This window comes from Choloepus didactylus, chromosome 4 (assembly GCF_015220235.1).
Source record: "Choloepus didactylus isolate mChoDid1 chromosome 4, mChoDid1.pri, whole genome shotgun sequence".
Lineage (NCBI taxonomy): Eukaryota > Metazoa > Chordata > Mammalia > Pilosa > Megalonychidae > Choloepus > Choloepus didactylus.
This window is the reverse complement of record NC_051310.1, coordinates 38,888,363-38,906,051: the sequence shown is the minus strand read 5'-3', so window position 1 is coordinate 38,906,051 and position 17,689 is coordinate 38,888,363. Positions and strand designations below refer to the sequence as shown.

Sequence of the window (17,689 nt, the reverse complement as noted above, 5' to 3'; positions counted from 1 at the left end):
TGAAAGCAGCAAGAGAAAAGCAATTCACCATATACAAAGGAAACAACATAAGATTAAGTAGTGACTACTCAGCGGCCACATGGAGGCGAGAAGGCAGTGGCATGACATATTTAAAATTCTGAGAGAAAAATTTCCAACCAAGAATACTTTATCCAGCAAAACTCTCCTTCAAATTTGAGGGAGAGCTTAAATTTTTCACAGACAAATGCTGAGAGATTTTGCCAATAAAAGAACTGCCCTACTTCAGATACTAAAGGGAGCCCTACTGACAGACAAAGGAGAGAGAGGTATAGAGAATTTTAACATATATATATGGCACCTTACATCCCAAATCACCAGGACACACATTTTTCTCTAGTGATCACGGATCTTTCTCCAGATTAGACCATATGCTGGGACATATAACAAGCCTCAATAAATTAAAAGAAAAAAAAACAAAAACAATTGAATATACTCAAAGCACATTCACTGACCACAATGGAAGACAAATAGAAGTCAATAATTTTTGATTTGCAACTCCACTATTTACTTCCTATAGGATATGAAATACATAAAGTGTAATGACAAATTAGTGGTTTTGGACTCTGTAAAATATGTAATTTTTGACAAGAACTATATAGGTGGGGAAATGGAGGAGTATAGGAACATAGTTTACAGGTGCTATTGAAGTTAAGTTGGTATCAAAGAAAACCAAGATTGTTATGGATTTAAGAGGTTAAATTTAAGCCCCACAGTAAACACAAAGAAAGTATCAGAGAATATGACCATAGAGATGAAAAGCAGAGTATGGGTTATGAGAAGTGGGAGAAGGGGCAATGGGGAATTAAGAAATGAGTGTAGGGTTGCTGTTTGAGGTGAAGGGAAATTTCTAGTAATGGATGGTGGGAAGGTGATAGCATTACAACATTCTAAATGTGGTTAATCCCACTAATGGAATGCAAGGGAGAGGGTGGAATGGGAAGATTTAGGCTGTATATATGTTTCCACAATTGAAAAAAAAAAAAAAAAAAGTCTAAATAGATGACAGTTGAATGCCAAGGATGATCCTGGATGGGATCTGAGGATGGAGGACAGGAGGCTCAAAGGGACCAGCTGGGATATTAAAAAAAAAAAAAAGGAAATACAGAATGTAAGCTTTGTATCAATGTTGAATTTCTTGAATTTCTTAGCTGCGCTTAATGGGATTGCATAAAAGAATGTTCTTGTTCTTGGGAATTGTATATGTGAATTATAGTGTTTTTTCAAGGATGTGTGTAGCTTGCTCTCATATATTCAGAAGACAGAGCAATAGATGATGGATGATAGATAGGGAGGGAGGGAGGGAAAGAAAGAAATGGCGGTGTGACAGCATGTTAAAGTTGATGGATCCGGGTATCGGGGGAGGGGGTTCAGGGTATGCTGTGTATGGGGTTTGTATTGTTTCTGCAACTGTTTCAGTAACTTTGATTTATTTAAAAATTAAAAATAAAAAAAAAACGAGGGAGAGATTAAAATATTTTCAGACAAAGACACAGAGTTTGTGAATAAAAGACTGGCGCTACAATAAATTCTAAAGGGAGTGCTACAGGCTGATAGGAAAAGACAGGAGAGAAGAGTGTAGAAATGAAGACTTATCAGGAAGAGTAAAGGAGAAAGAGAAAAAAATAAATATGACATATGAAATCCAAAAGACAAATTGGTAGAAGAAAGTACTGCCCTTACAGTAGTAACACTAAATGTTAATGGTTTAAACTCTGCAATAAAAAGAGGTAGACTAGGCAGAATGGATTAAAAAGTAGGACCCATCTATATGCTGTCTATACAAAACTCAGTTTAGACAGAAGGAAAAAATTAAGTTGAAAGTGAGAAGTTGGAAAAAGATAATTCATGCAAACAAAAACCAGAAAAAAGCAGGAGTAGCTATATTTTATCAGACAATTTAGTCTTCAAAAGTAAAACAATTAAAAGAGACAAAGAAGGACACTATGTATTAATAAAAGGGTCAATTCATCAAGAAAACATAACCATAAATATTTATGCACCAAGCCAGGAGAGCCCCAAAAAACATGAGGTAAACGTTGACAGTACTGAAGGGAGAAGTAGATACCTCTACAGTAAGAGTTGGAGACTTTAGCACAACACTGTCCTCAGTGGATAGAACATCTGGAAAGAGGATCAATAAGAAAACAGATGTTGAATTGTGTCATTAATGAACTATACAGACATTTTTGGAACACTACACCCTATAACAGCAGAATACACGTTTTCTTCAGTGCTCCTCAAACATTCTCTAGGATAGATCACATGTTGGGTTACAAAGTAAGTCTCAACAAATTGAAAAATGTTGATATCATACAAAACACTTTCTCACATCATAATGGAATGAAGTTGGAAATCAGTAGCAGGCAGAAAGTCATAAAATCCACAAATATATAGAGGCTGAATGACACAAGAATCAGTGGGTAAAGGGAGAAATTACAAGAGAAATGAGTAAACACCTTGAGGCAAATTACAATGAAAACACAACATATGAAACTTATGGGATTCAGCAAAGGTGGTGCTGAGAGGGAAATTTATTGTCCTGAAAGCCTATATTGAAAGAAAAGAGAGAGCAAAAATCAAGGAACTAACTGTTCACCTGGAGGAACTAGAGAAAGAACAGCAAACTAACCACAAAACAAACAGAAGGAAAGAAATAACAAAGATTAGAGAAGAAATAAATGTAATTCAGAACAGGAAAGCAGTAGAGAGAATCAACAAAACCAGAAGTTGGTTATTTGAGAAAATAAATAGAATTGTTCTATCATTAGCTAGGCTAACAAAAAAAAGGGGGGGTGGGTAGAGAGAGTGGATGCAAATAAATAGATTCAGAAATGGGAAAGGGAACATAACTACTGACCTCCAAAAAATAAAGGAGAAGATGAGAAGATTCTATGAGCAACTAGATTCTAGTAAAGTGGACAACTTAGATGAAATATACAACTTCCCAGAAAAGAATAGAAGAGAACTTTCTCAATATGATAAAAGTAGTATGTGAAAAACCCACAGCTAACATTATGCTCAATGAGGAAAGTGAAAGTTTTCCCTCTTAGGTGAGGAACAGGACAGGATTGCTCACTGTCAGTGTTTTTATTCAACATTGTGCTGGAAGTTTGAACTAGAGCAATTAGGCAAGAAAAAGAAATAAAAGGCATCCAAATTGGAGAGGAAGAAGTAAAATTTTCAGTCTTTGCAGATGACATGATCCTATTTGTAGAAAACCCAGAAAAATATACAGCACATCTACTAGAGCTAATCAATGAATACATCAAAGTGGCTGGGTACAAGATCAACATGCAAAAATCACTAGTGTTCTGTACACAAGTAATGAGCAACAGGAGAAGGAAATCAAGAAAAAAATTCCATTTACAATAGCAACCAAAAGAATCAAGTATGTAGGAGTAAACTTAACCAAGGCTACAAAAGACCTATACACAGAAACTAGAAGAAACTACAAAAAGAACTCAAACAGAACCTTAAAAAATGGAAGAAAAATTCCATGTTTATGGATTGGAAGCTAAATATAGTTAAGATGTCAAGTGTACCTAAACTGATTTAAAGATTCAATGCAATAACCAAATAAAATCCCAACAAGTTACTTTGCAGAAATAGAAATTCAATAGCCAATTTTATTTGGAAGGCAAAGTGCCCCAGGTTAGCCAAAAATATCTTGAGAAAGAAGAATGAATGGAAGGTCTCTACCGACTTTGAAGCATATTACAAAGCTATGGTGGTCCAAATAGCAATGGGACCGGGCATAAGGATGATATACCGACCACTGGAATCGAATTGAGTGTTCAGAAATAGACCCTCACATCTGTGGACAATTGATCTTTTTTAAAAAAAATTTTTTTTTAATTTAATAGATTTATTTTGAAATAATTCAGTCGTCTACAGGAGAGTTGCAAAACAGTACAAACCCCATACATAGAACTCCATCATACCCTGACCCCCTTCCCCTGATAGCCCCGATCCACCACCTTTAACATCCTGTCACACCACCATTTCTTTCTTTCCTTTCCCTTTCCCTCCCCCTCCCTTCTATTTATCATCATCATCTATTGCTCTGTCCTCTGAACATATGTGAGCAAGCTGCACGTAACTTTGAACAAACAATATAATTCACATATACCTTTTCCATGGACAAGAACATTCTTTTATGCAATCTCATTAAGCGCAGCTAAGAAGTTCAAGAAATTCAACATTGATACAAAACTTACATTCTATATTTCCTTTTGTGTGTGTGTGTGTGTGTGTGTGTGTGTGTGTGTGTCCCATCTGTGTCCCTTTGAGCCTCCTGTCCTCCATCCTCAGATCCCATCCAGGATAATCCTTGGCATTGAATTGTCATCTATTTAGACTTTTTTTTTTTTTTAATTCTGGAAACAAATATATAGCCTAAATCTTCCCATTCCACTCCCTCCCTAGCATTCCATTAGTGGGATTAACCACATTTAGAATGTTGCAATGCTGTCACCTTCCCACCATCCATTTCTAGAAGTTTCCCTTCACCCCAAACAGAAAACCTACACTCATTTCTTAACTCCCCATTGCTCCTTCCCCACTACTCGGAACCCCTACTCTACTTTTCATCTCTATGGTCATATACTCTGATACTTTCTTTGTGTTTACTGTGGGGCTTAAATTTAACATCTTAAGTCTATAACAATCTTGTTTTTCTTTGATACCAACTTAACTTCAATAGGACACATAAACTATGTTCCTATACTCCATTATTCCCCCATCTTTAATGTGGTTCTTGTAAAAAATTACGTATTTTACATTGATTCCAAAACCACTGATTTATCATTACAGTTTATGTATTTTTAAATCCTGTAGGAAGTAAATAGTGGAGTTATAAATCAAAACTTCAGTAGTATTGGTATTTATATTTACCATGTGATCTTTACTGGAAATCTTTATTTCTTCATGTAGTTTCAGTCGATTGTTTAGTGTCCCTTCCTTTCAGCCTGCTCAACTCCCTTTAGCATTTCTTATAGGACTGATTACTGGTGATGAAGTCCCTCAGCTTTTGATTATATGTGAATGTTTTTATCTCCCCCTCATTTTTATCCTCCAGGTGTTTGTGAATGCTCCAAGTCTCTGATGGTTATTGACTTCTATTTGTATTTCATTGTGGTCAGAGAATGTGCTTTGAACAAATTCATTTTTTTTTTTTTAATTTATTGAGGCTTGTTTTTATGCCCCAGCATACGGTCCATTCTGGAGAAAGATCTGTGATCACTAGTGAAGAATGTGTGTCCCGGTGACCTGGGATGTAATATTCTATGTATGTCTGTTAAAATTTTCTGTATCTCTCTCTCCTTTCTTTGTATCTCTGTCAGTAGGGCTCCCTTTAGTATATGAAGTAGGGAAGGTCTTTTATTAGCAAAATCTCTCAGAATTTGTTTGTCATTGAAAAATTTAAGCTCTCCCTCAAAGTTGAAGGAGAGTTTTGCTGGATAAAGTATTCTTGGTTGGCAGTTTTTCTCTCTCATAATTTTAAATATGTCATGCCACTGCCTTCTCGCCTCCATGGTGACCGCTGAGTAGTCGCAACTTAGTCTTATGTTGTTTCCTTTGTATGTGGTGAATTGCTTTTCTCTTGCTGCTTCCAGAACTTGCTCCTTCTCTTCAGTATTTGACAGTCTGATCAGAATACGTCTTGGAGTGAGTTTATATGGATTTATTCTATTTGGAGTTGCTGGGCATTTATGCTTTGTGTATTTATATTGTGTAGAAGGTTGGGGAAGTTTTCCCCAACAATTTCTTTGAATACTCTTTCTAGATATTTACCCTTCTCTTCCCCTTCTGGGACACCAATGAGTCTTAAATTCGGACGTTTTATTTTATCTATCATATCCCTGAGATCCATTTCGATTTTTTAAATTTTTTTCCCCATTCTTTCTTTTGTTCTTTCATTTTCTGTTCTGTGGTCCTCAAGGAGGCTGAGTCGTTGTTCAACATCCTCTAATCTTGTATTGAGTATCCAGAGTCTTTTTAATTTGGCCTACAGTTTCTTTAATTTCCGTAAGATCTTCTATTTTTTTATTTACTCTTGCAATTTCTTCTCTGTGCTCTTCTAAGTTCTTCTTTATGTCTTTTATATCCTGTGCCATGTTCTTCTTCATGTCCTTTATATCCTGAGCCAAAAATAATCCTTTGATTAATTGTGCCAAGTACTGTGTGTCTTCTGATCTTTTGAGTCGGGTGTTTTGGTTTGGGTTCTCCATATCGTCTGCTTTTATCATGTGCTATAAGATTTTCTGTTGTTTTTGGCCTCTTGGCATTTGCTTTACTTGATCCCTAATTTGACAGAACTGCAGTTTGGTGGCATACACTTTTCCTAACTAACCAGAAGATGGTGTCTGTGAGTCACCTATTCCCCACAAGTCAGTTCTCCTCCACTTTGTCTTTGTGGTGTGTGGGGGTCTGATTCTTGTGGGGTTCAATTGGTGCACCAAGCTTGGGTGTGTTCTTGGTGCTGTCTACCCTGAATGTAGGGCGTGTGTCTGCGTGGTTAGGCAGGCGGGCAGCTTTAATAATCAAACCTCCCAGGTGTTTCCGGAGATTTAAGGCTGTTCTCTGCTGCTGACCCACAAGTCCTTGGTATTGGCGTAGGTTCCCTGGGATTTCCGAGTGGTTCCCCCTTCCCAGCTGTGCTCTTCAGGACCTCTGCTGAGGGAGTTCCGCACCACGTCACTAGTGCCCGCCAGGGAAGCCCTGGGTCACTGGGCCGTTCAGGGGCGCTCCCAGCCCACTTCAAAGATGGTTGAATGGGACGCTTTAACTTCCCCCTTTTCACACAACTCCACCCTCCCAGCTCCATGACAATTAGCCGTGGGTGTATTAAAGGCCACTGTCCACGGCCGATATTGTGGCTTGTGTGTAGTACCGCAGGAAAGAAACACTGGGTTTCTCGGCGTGGCTCTCGGCTTTGTGTCTGGTCCTGGGCAGGAGCGTCCCATGCCCGCTGGGGAGATGGCTGCAAGGAATGCATTTTTTTTTTTTTCTCCTTTTGGCTCCCCTCTGCTTCTCTGGTCTCAAGACAATCAGCAGCGGGTGTGGGAAGGGGTGTCCTCTACTCCATACACCGAGGCGTTAGCCCAGCCCACTCCTGCCATGCTTCACTGCGCAGCTCTGCCCGTCCTATCTGCAGCTACTCCCGGGCTTTTTTTTTTAAAGAACTAGTCCATCTCCAAACGCCAGCCCGCCGTTTCCCCACATCGCTGCGTGGCCGCGGGACTTTGAGCCAACTCACTCACTAGTTTCAGAATGCAGGCTCCTGGTTTCACCAAATGCACGTTCCCTGTGGATTTAGCAGACCTTGTCTGGCTGGTGAATCGCTGGCAGTGGTGGTCTGGGTCACTTTCTGGTTTTTATCTAGTATTTTTCACAGAGGTGTTTTTTTGCCCTGTCTCACCTAGCCGCCATCTTAGGTTCTCTCCGACAATTGATCTTTGATGTGGCAGTCAAGCCAAAGTAACGGGGACAGAGCAGCTTCTTGAATAAATGGTTTTTGGAGAGCTGGATTTCCATATCCAAAAGAATGAAAGAGGACTCCTATCTCACACCTTATACAATAATTAACTCAAAATGGATCAAAGACATAAATACTAGTGCTAATACCATAAGACTCTAGAAGAAAATGTAGGGCCATATCTGAAAGATCTTGTGATAGGAGGTGGTTTCCTAGACCTTACCCCCAAGTGCAAGCAACCAAAGAAGAGATAGATAAATGGGATCTCCTCCAAATTAAACACACAACCCAGTTAAAAAAATGGGCAAAAGACATGGACAGACAATTTTATGCAGAGGAAGTACAAATGGCTCAAAAACATTATGAAAAGATTCTCAGCTTCACGGGCTGTTAGGGAAATGCAAATCAAAACCACAATGAGGTATCATCTCACACCTACCAGAATCACCATTATCCAAAAAACCCAGAAAATTACAGTGCTGAAGAGGATTTAGAGAAAGAGGCACACTTCACTGTTGGTGGGAATGTAGATTGGTGCAGCCACTCTGGAAGGCAGTGTCATGGTTCTTCAGGATAGTAAGTATATATACTCAGAGGAACTGAAAGCTAAGCCACAAATAGATATTTGTAAACTGGTGTTTATAGGGGCATTATTCATGATTGCTAAGAGATGGAAACAGCCCAAGTGTCCATCAATGGATGTGTGGATAAACAGACTGCGGTATGTACACACAATGGAATGTTACTTAGCTGTAAGACAGAACAAAGTCACAGAACATATAATAACGTAGATGAACCTTGAGGATGTTATGTTGAGCGAAGTTAGCCGGAAACAAAAGCACAAATACTGTATGGTGTCACTAATGTGAATTAACATTAATGAGCATATTTTAAGAGTTAAAAGCTGAGAACACAGGTTATTAGGATATAGAAGGAGGGTAGAGATCAGGCATTTGATGCTGAAGGAGTATAGAATGGTCAACAAGATGGATTGTATATATCCAGAAATCAATAGCATAGTACTGTGTGATGGTAGCACAATATTCTAAGAAAACTGAACAAAGATGTCTGTTAGTAAAGCTGAAAGAGGACAGCTGGGGGCATGTATGACACCAGAAGGAAAGATAGATGATAAAGACTTCGACTGTATAACTTACTGAAACCTAGAATGGTCATTGATTGTGACTAAATGTACAAATATAAAAATGTTTTTACATGTTGGAGAAAAAATGAATGTCAACCTTGCAAGGTGTTGAAAAAGGGATGGTATTGGGGAAAAAAATATAATCAAGCAAACAGAACAAATTGGAAACCTTTCATTTTCTTATAAGTTCTTTTGTAAGGTTACAGTGGGCTCGCTCTTTTTTTCTCCTCCTTACCAAAAATATTAACAAGGTAAGCATTTTACTACTGTATGCATTTAGTGCCATTTGTTGCTAGGTGCAGGAACGCACTTGCATGCACCCAGGAAGCCCATGGTAAGTCATTGTTCTGTTTCATTTTTGGTTCTCATCTTTTGTTTCATTAAGAATTGTCTCAGTTTAAGTCCTCAATATCCAATTATCAAATTGCCTCTGAGATGTCTGAGTTGAACAAGCTTCATTCTGAACCCCTTGGATAATCTTTAAGACGAATTAGAGAACGTGGGGAAGTCCAAAGAAGAGAGGCTCATGATTAACATATTCTTTCTCTACTGACTTTAAATAAATTTGGACTATAATATAATTATCCAGACAGCTGGTGAAAAACAAATATAGCTCAATGGATTCCTAATGAAAAGCAACTGCATGGTCTAGAACTTAGCCAATTTATTTTAAGTAATTATTTAACAGTGGAAAACCATTAAAAATTAGTGAGGGGATATCCACTATAGGTGATCATAAATCTCTTGAAATCAACCTCAGGAGAACATGTTAATGGAGTCACAGTATGTTGTCAGAGTAGGTAATTAGAAAGGCCATGTTTAAAGTAGTTAAGAACAACTCATTTGGCATTTAATGATAGAAAATAAAATATGAAGGTGGAAGCTGGTTGGATAATCCTGTGATATCCCCTGTTAGATATATCCACAATGTCAGTTAACTATTGGTGTTCTTAGTCTTTTAGTGTCCATTTTCCACAAATTAATTGGCATCTTGAAGTTTCAAGCACTGTCCTTCATGGTGCTTGCCTGCTTTTATTATTTATTCTATTTGGGGTTTGTTGGGCATCTTTTATTTGCATATTTATGTCATTTAGAAAGTTTTCTCTAACAATGTCTTGAAACACTCTTCCTAGCCCTTTACCCTTCTCTTCTCCTTCTGGGACACCAATGATTCTTACATTTGTTTGCTTTATGTTGTCCATCATTTCTCTGAGATCCACTTCAAATTTTTCAGTTTTTGTTTCCCATTTATTCTTTTGTTTGCTCGAATTCAATTATCTATCCTCAAGTTCACTTATCCTTTCTTCTGCCTCTTCAGATCTGCTATTGTGTGTCTCTACTGTATTTTAAATTTGATCCACAGTGCCTTTTATTTCCATAAGGTCTGCTATTTTTAAATTTACTTTTTCAAATTCTTCTTTATGTTCTTGTAACGTCTTCTTGATTTCCTTTATGTCTTTAGCTATCTTGTTGAAGATTTGTTTGTACTTCTTTAGTTAATTGTTCCAAATTTTGTCCCTTCTGGCTTTTTAATTTGTTCATTTGGTTTGTCCATATCTTCTAGACCCTTCAAGTGCTTTGTAATTTTCTGTTGACTTCGAGGCATTTGCTTATCTTGTAAGGTTATTTTGGGAAATGCAGGATTATTTGAGGACTTATATATAATTTGGTAAAGCTACAGCTTGCTGGAGTGCAGTTTCCCTAATCTACCAGCAGTTGATGCTCTTGAAGTACAGTTTGCTGGAGTGCAGTTTCCCTAACCTACCAGCAGGTGGTGGTGTCAAGCCGGTCTTCCCTAAACTTCTCCTGGGCACTAGGCAGAGTCCAAACTGGATGAGGAACCAGTTAGTGCATCAGTTCTCCGTGCGCTCTTGGGACTGCCTTTCCTGGGGCTGTGACATGGGCCCTGAGCAGGTAGGCAGGGGAGTCTGCTCATGGGCACCTCGCAGATGGAACGTGGGCCCTGCCTGCCCACTCCCACCGCCTGTCTTGTGTCCGCAAGTCTCTGGAGTGTGGGGTGTGCTCCTGATCATCAGTATGGCGCCTCTCCCTGGCTTCTTGCCAGTGTACCACACCCCCCACTTCTGTGAGGGGAGAGTAAATGCTGGCTGCCGGGTCCCCCCATCGGAGTCCCTGCTGTCTGATTGTGGAGGATCACCTCCCAGCCAACTTCAAGGTAGGTGCACGGGAGTGGACAGCCACTGCTCACTCCCTTGCCCGGCTGCGGTCTCGCTGCTGCCAACTGGGAGGTGGTCCTGTAGGAACAAACTCACCCTGTCCCTGTAACCGCCGTCTGTCTCACATTTTTGTTGGTTTCCCCTCCACATACTGTGGGAGAACCTCTGTGAACTGTCACACCCCGTAACTATGGTTCTGGGTGTCCTCCAGCCTCTCTCTAGTTAATTTAATGGAGGAGAAGCCCATTCTGCCTCACCTACTCCACCATCTTCCTGGAAATCCCATGCTTTTTTTATTAAAGCTGATAACAATTGGCAGTGTTTATGGAACTCAGACTCTGTGCTGAGCACCTCACATGGATCATCCTGTGTCTTTCTCACAACAGCCCTGTTTGGCTGGTCCTTTTTCACTGGAGAGGGGATGGCACCAAGAGAGATTAAGTGCTTAGGATTTGTCAGGCTCTGGAGCCTTTGCTCTCAACCCTTCTGCTGTAATGTTGACCAGTTGAATGGGGGAAAAGATCTGGGAGGAAGGGATTGAGAATATCAAACTAAATACTAGAAATTAGTTATGCATTTTTTAAAAGTGAAGGGTATTTTGACTAGATGCATAGATATTGCAAAAATCAGTTCCTAGTTTCACTGATGACCCAGTTCAAATCAAGGAAAGGATGTGAACATTTTCATTTATATAATTCATTATGTCAACAGAACATTTCTTCTGCCCATTTTGCCCATGTCAGCCTGGTATAATTAATCACATTTTTTTCACCAGCCTCTTCCTGAGTACATCTCACTCCACAGAATTTTGCCACAGTGAGCCTCATTTATTCAACTCCAGAGAACCAAATCCAAAGGAAGACTAAGACCTGTTTGGCTTCAAGGAGAAAAGAATTTGATACTTTTTTCATGTGGATAATTTAGGGTCCTGATGCATTTAATCTTTTAAACTTTCTAAATGGTCTTATGGAGATGAGTCCTTGTTTATATTCTAAAAAAGTTGACTCCTTCTCTCATCCCCCCCCCATTATCCTAATTAATTAAAGTGCTCTTAAACCAGTTGGTTGATTCCTATTCAGGAAAGAATAGGACCCTTAAGGAATTGAGGAATGGTGTTAACATCCTGTCCAGATGGATATTTGTGCCTGGATGTTCATGTTTATACACATGTTTCTTTGTGAATGTACATACTGCAGCCAACTCGGAGTAAGTCAGACAACTTGGGTGGTATTTTTCCTTTTTTCAAAAAATTTTCAGCCAACAGCTAAGTAAAGATAAGATTCCTTTTCGATGCCTGCAAAGCTGTTTTGCTCCCCTTTTCACTTCATCGATATAGGTCAAGGACAGATTAGTCTTTGCAGGGAAAGTCTTAAAAGTGGTCAAAATTTGAGGGCTATTAAAATTTTTTTTCTTTACCTTAATCTAAAACTTGATTTAGATAGTTTACCTCTATTGCATAGGCAAATGATAAGTGTTTAAAATGTAGATTTTCTTTCTAGTATTAACAGTTGGTTATAAGTAGAGACATTTGAGTGTGAAACCAGTAGTGGGGATCATGCTCTGTATGTTACAGTGAGGTTTCATGCTCCCTTTTGTGAAAATGTCTCTGAATTTACCTTATATTTACAACTTTATGTAAAAGCATTGTACCGTGCTATGTGAGAATTTTAAAACCAGACCACTTGATTCTATTCTTCTGGAATGATTGATATTGTTGGGGAGATGGCAGGTATATAAACCTCCTCCAGAACAAAAGGAAACCTAGTTTAATTATAATTCCTTTAGAGCTTGAGTGAACTTAAGTATGAATTGTAACTCTTATACCTGAATTTTGCTCACCTGGGCTACTGGTTCTCTGTCCCATTCTACCCCTACACTCAGTTCATTTTCCACATTTCCACCAGAGTTTCTGCACAAAAAACACTTCTCCACTTGCAACATTTTTGAGGCTCCTCACAGCCCATAGCAGAAGCCCCAAGATGATTCACGTGGCCTGGAGCCCTCTGATGGAAACCTTGCGGCCTGAGCAGCCACATCACCTACCACTGCTCTCTGCTTTGAATTTGTTACTTGTGATAAATTAGGCTCTCTTACCTCAGAGTGTTTGTGCTATTCCCTTTCAGCCCTTCCCCTTCCACCTCATTGTTCTATACGATTTTACTCAAGGGTTTCCTGCCTTCTGACCCAACTAGTCTGGGCTGTGTGCCCACCTCCACACTCCTGTAGCCCTCTGTGTTTACCTCTCTCCTTCTCTGTCACTGTGTGGTATTTATCTATTCATTTGAGGGAGCTGTGACTTCCTTAAGAGCAGGGGACCATGCCTTAATTACCTCTGCATCTCAAGCCTAGTACAGAAACTGACCCATGGTAGATATTATCCTCAGAGTGTATTGATACAATGTTGAATGAAATGATCAAGTTGCTTTTCGAGGTAGTGAGCTTCGATCACTAGAAGTATTTCAGGGAGGAGCTGAGAGGACTCGAAGCGGTTGCTCTACCTCTCAGTTTGTTTTTTTATTTTATTTGATGCTTTTAGTTGGGCAGCTTTTTAAAAAAGTATTTTAACTTTTTTTTTTTCTTCTAACACTCTTAAGTAATCCAGTAACTTAAAGACTAAAACCTATTATGTGTCAGGCATTTTGCTGCATTCTTTATACATATTAGCACTGATTTTTCCAACAATATTAGACGGAATTGATAGCATTATTTTCATTTTATAGTTGTGGGAACTGAGGCCCAGAGGGAGGTAAATGAATTTGCATAAGATTTTACCTACAGTTAGCAATTATTAGAATGTGGATTCAAATCTTGATTTGAACGTGGACATTCTATATATTTTGCTTTGTACTTTGCCTTTAAAGAGAACTGACGTTCCTGCAAGGATCTTCCATGCAGCAGGAATTCCATGGCTGTCAAGCAGTAGTACTTGACAGTAGGCTCACTGTTAGTTTGGCAACGATCCATTTGTAATAGAAAGGAATTATCTTTTAAACAAGTGAATAGAGATAAAAATGGAGATAGAATTTATTTTATGTTTAATTTTTCCATTTGAATTTTGTTTCTAGCTTAAAAAAAAACCTACACATTGAGGTAAGTAAAAGTGAGAAAGTAATGTTGAGTTTTCTTTTGTTTGTTATGAAAATGCAGAGATTTCTGTCTCTGCCCAAAGATAAGAGTCCTCCCTGACCCCAATCCCAGCTCTGGAATTATTCTGTTCATCTTTATTGCTAGGTATAATCCTTTAGCTGTTTTTATTGAGGGGAGGGGGTGTAAAAGGGTATAAGAGCATTTCCACAAAAATAATTTAGTAACATATCTTACCTTTATCAGGGGAGTTGCTAGAAAGCAATTACACCTTTTAAAAGTAGCATGATGGTGCTATCAAGTAGAATAAGAATGATATTACATTTAAATTGCAACATGATTTTGTGCTAGTGAGCAATGGAAACCAAGGATTAGTTCAGATCATAGATCCTCAAATGGAACTGTTACAGTTCTCCTGGCTTAACACAGAGGTTTTTGTAAATAGCTTGTTTCTGTATTGTGTTATTGATGTTCAGTTTTACAATCCCCTCTACACTCTGCTCTCTCAGATTGTTCTGCTGGCCCCATGTACTCTCCTTAGTTCATTGCCAAAAGTAGATAAGTTGTTTCAAGAACTAGATGTCTTTTGTGCCCAATGAAAAAATTGGAAAACATTTAATTTTATTTAAAAAGATGTTTAATAATCATTTGGATGTGTGATTTAGACAAAAAGTAAGTGAATTATGAAATAATGTTTTAATACTGTAAATGTATTTGAAACTGCTTTTTGCCAGATCTCACCATGTATACTTTAAATATTCCCTAGCATCTGCAATGAAATTTGTGTTTGACTAGCAAGAACAGTGATCTGATTAAGCAAGTTTTGATTTGCTCACATAAAACATCTAGGGAAACCGTTTAGGGGCAGTGTTTCCACCAAGTTACCAGGGGTCAGGGTCTCCTGACTTTCAGGATTCGCCTCACAGCCACAGGACAGGGAAGGAGCTCCAGCCAAGTCATCTGCAAGAGGAGGGGAAAGCAAAAGGAGCAAAGGAGATTTTCTGTAGGCCCTACCCAGTGACTTCTATGTGAAACTTCTTAGCCACCTCTGTCACCAAGGGAAGCTCAAATGTGGTGTTTAAGTGGGCACATTGCCAGCCCAAATAGAATAAAGTTTCTGTTACTAAGGAAGAAGGGAATGGGGAGTGGAAATTGGGTTTGAAAGAGTTGACTCTCTGCCACAAGATGCAAAAAAAAATTTTTTTTAAGTCATGAATGTCAGACCATCTCCTCGAAGTTTAAAGGGAAGTGTATTTAAGGATATTTTAAAGAAATATTTCTGCTTTTTTCAGTCTGTTGCTATGCTTTTGTGAAATTCCTAATGTATTTTTATTATTTTCCGATAAGTAATCTTATTAAAGTATAAATATTTATAATCTGGACTTAAAAATAGAGCAGGATCGATATCACATGTTTCATATTAAGAAAGTATTTCTTAAAGGCACATGTTTCAGAGACATTTATGAAAATCCACCAGGTCTTTTTTTTTTTTTTTTTCCCTCTCACAGAACCCTCCTTTAGATGTAACAGTAGAAATATCATTCCCTCAGGTGTTAAGAATTGTTCAGGGAGGGTACACTTACTGTTCTAGTACCAGATTCTGCCATGCTTTTCTGATGCACCATGATCTTTCCTGTGTCTGGAATTTTCCTGCCTGGCAAATTTTTTGCATGGAAAGTTTTGCCTATCCCCTTCAACCTGGGCAAATTCTGTTGATCCATCAGGTTTCATTTGCTTTGGTTAGCTATCCGTTTTGTACATGCCATCTTCCCTACCCGCCCCATACCCTCTGGGCTGGTTTAGTGGTGGAGATCCCCCTACCATGTTCTCTGGGCCTCTGTGTATCCCAGAGTTGTGGAGTAAATGAGATAGTCCATATGAAGTACAAAAGGCAGTGCCTGGCCTCTCCAGAAGAAGCAACATTAGGCCCAGACATTTTTTCACACTGCATTGTAATTGCTTCTTTGCTTTTTCTGAATGCTTTTTTTTCCTCTATGCGTTTTTGCTTGTTAGAGCTATTTCTTGTCCTCTTTGCCATCGTGTGGTACCTAGTAGGTGCTCAGTAAATGTTGAGTGAATGAATGTGAGTGGATGAGTAGGAAGAGGAAAAGGGAAGACTGGAGCTCTCCAGTATCCACTTTCACCATACTCAGCCCTTGGGAATATGAGGTGGTGAGGTCCATACGTCCTGGAGGCAGAGAACAGAGCACCTGAGCTCGGCAGGGATGGACAGTTTCTCCATTTCACTTGGTCTTATTGAATGAGCTGGCCCGCATGCAGATGCTGTGTCATAATTCAGAACTATAAAATTATCTGTCATTTTAAGACTCTTAATTTAGGACCTCTCTTCATTTGCTTCACGTTGTTCATTTAATACTTAGCACCGGCTATGTGCTGGGTTCTAGTGCTGCAAATGTGAACAAGAGTAGTCCTTGCCTTTAAATTTTTCTAGGCTGTCGAGGAAGACAGACCAACTGACAGGCAGATACACTTCATCTTTAATGTGTAAGTGTTTAAATGATAGATTAAGGGTGTGCACAGAGGAGGGACTTCTGATTCTTAGGTTTTGTTTCCTCTTTAAGGATGTTAAGTTCTTTTAATGGAAGGTTTGTGCTGTAAGTTCTGTTCTTTAAGAAATTTATAAGCTTGTTTATATTAATATGTATGAGACTCCACACTGTTGCTAGAAGCAATGAGGCAAAACAGATTCAGAGGTGATTTTATAGCCTCTGTGGTGCCAGTGACATTGACCACCGCTTCCTGGATGTAGCAACTCCAAAGAAAGGCTGCTTAAAGAGCTCCGTTTTGAGTTCCTGATTTTCATCCTTGAGGTGTTGATAAGGTGTAAGGTGGCTACAGGAAGTAGAAGGTGGAAGGAGGGAGGGAAAAAGAATAAAATTCTGAACAGTCAGCTCCGTTTAAAAAACCTTTCTGTAAGTTGCTCAAAACACATAACTTCCTTCTTGTTGGCCAGAACTTAGTCATGTGGCCTCATCTAGCTGCAAGGGAGGCTATGAAAGGTAATCTTTTGGCTAAGTGCATTGCTTCCTCTGGGTAAATTGGGTGTTCTGTTAAGAACAAGGGGGGAATAGATATTGGTCAGCAGCTAACAGCCTCAGCAACACTGTTCAGTAAATGTTCTGTGAATGAATGAATAAATAATTGAAGTATGACCAAATCAAGGTTTTTGGTGCAGATGCTGTCCTTTTCCTTTTCATGCTCTAGAATTTTTGAATCTTAAAATATATATATATATTTCAGCTATATAGAAAATGAAATACTAGGATTTTCTCTGCCTTTGGAATCACAGTATTAGTTTATCTTTAGATACAGTTCTGGGCCAGCATTTAGGCTAAGAGAAGACAGGCTCTGTGAGTGAACATACATAAAAAAAGTCTGGTATTTTTACCTCCATTCTTGCTTAGTAATAGTTTAATTCATTTAAATAGGTTTCAGTGAATTACTGTTATTTTGGTTTATAGAAATAATACATAGTTTTATGTTTATACAGAAATATATGTGTGTATAGTTTTATGTTTATAGATGTTCTTCCAGAGATTTATTTGGTTTATTTTTTCACTTCTGTCCTTGTGGTGATTTTCCTAATGTGGATATTAAGATTGACAAGGAATTTCCTAAGTAGTACAATGTGCTAGTGCCACTGTTACACTACTGTAGCACACTTGAAAACTAATTTTTTAAAATTGTAAGTTTGCAGTTCTTTCAGGCTTCCTCAAAATTGAGGATGATAAAAATTTCCAAATGATTCGTCCATCAGTGCTATAA

The 17,689-nt window shown here is 38.6% G+C and overlaps 1 protein-coding gene across 6 annotated transcripts in view; it reads left to right on the top strand.

Moving 5' to 3' along the window:
• Positions 1 to 17,689, top strand: part of SIPA1L1 (signal induced proliferation associated 1 like 1) — a 394,723-nt gene that overhangs the window by 154,284 nt on the left and 222,750 nt on the right. The window contains exon 4 of one of the 6 annotated variants that reach the window (XM_037832381.1): positions 13,885 to 13,909. The exons of the other annotated variants lie outside the window; for them this stretch is intronic. The gene's annotated coding sequence lies outside the window, so the exon portion shown is untranslated. The remainder of the gene's footprint in view (positions 1 to 13,884; positions 13,910 to 17,689) is intronic. 6 annotated transcript variants of the gene reach the window in all.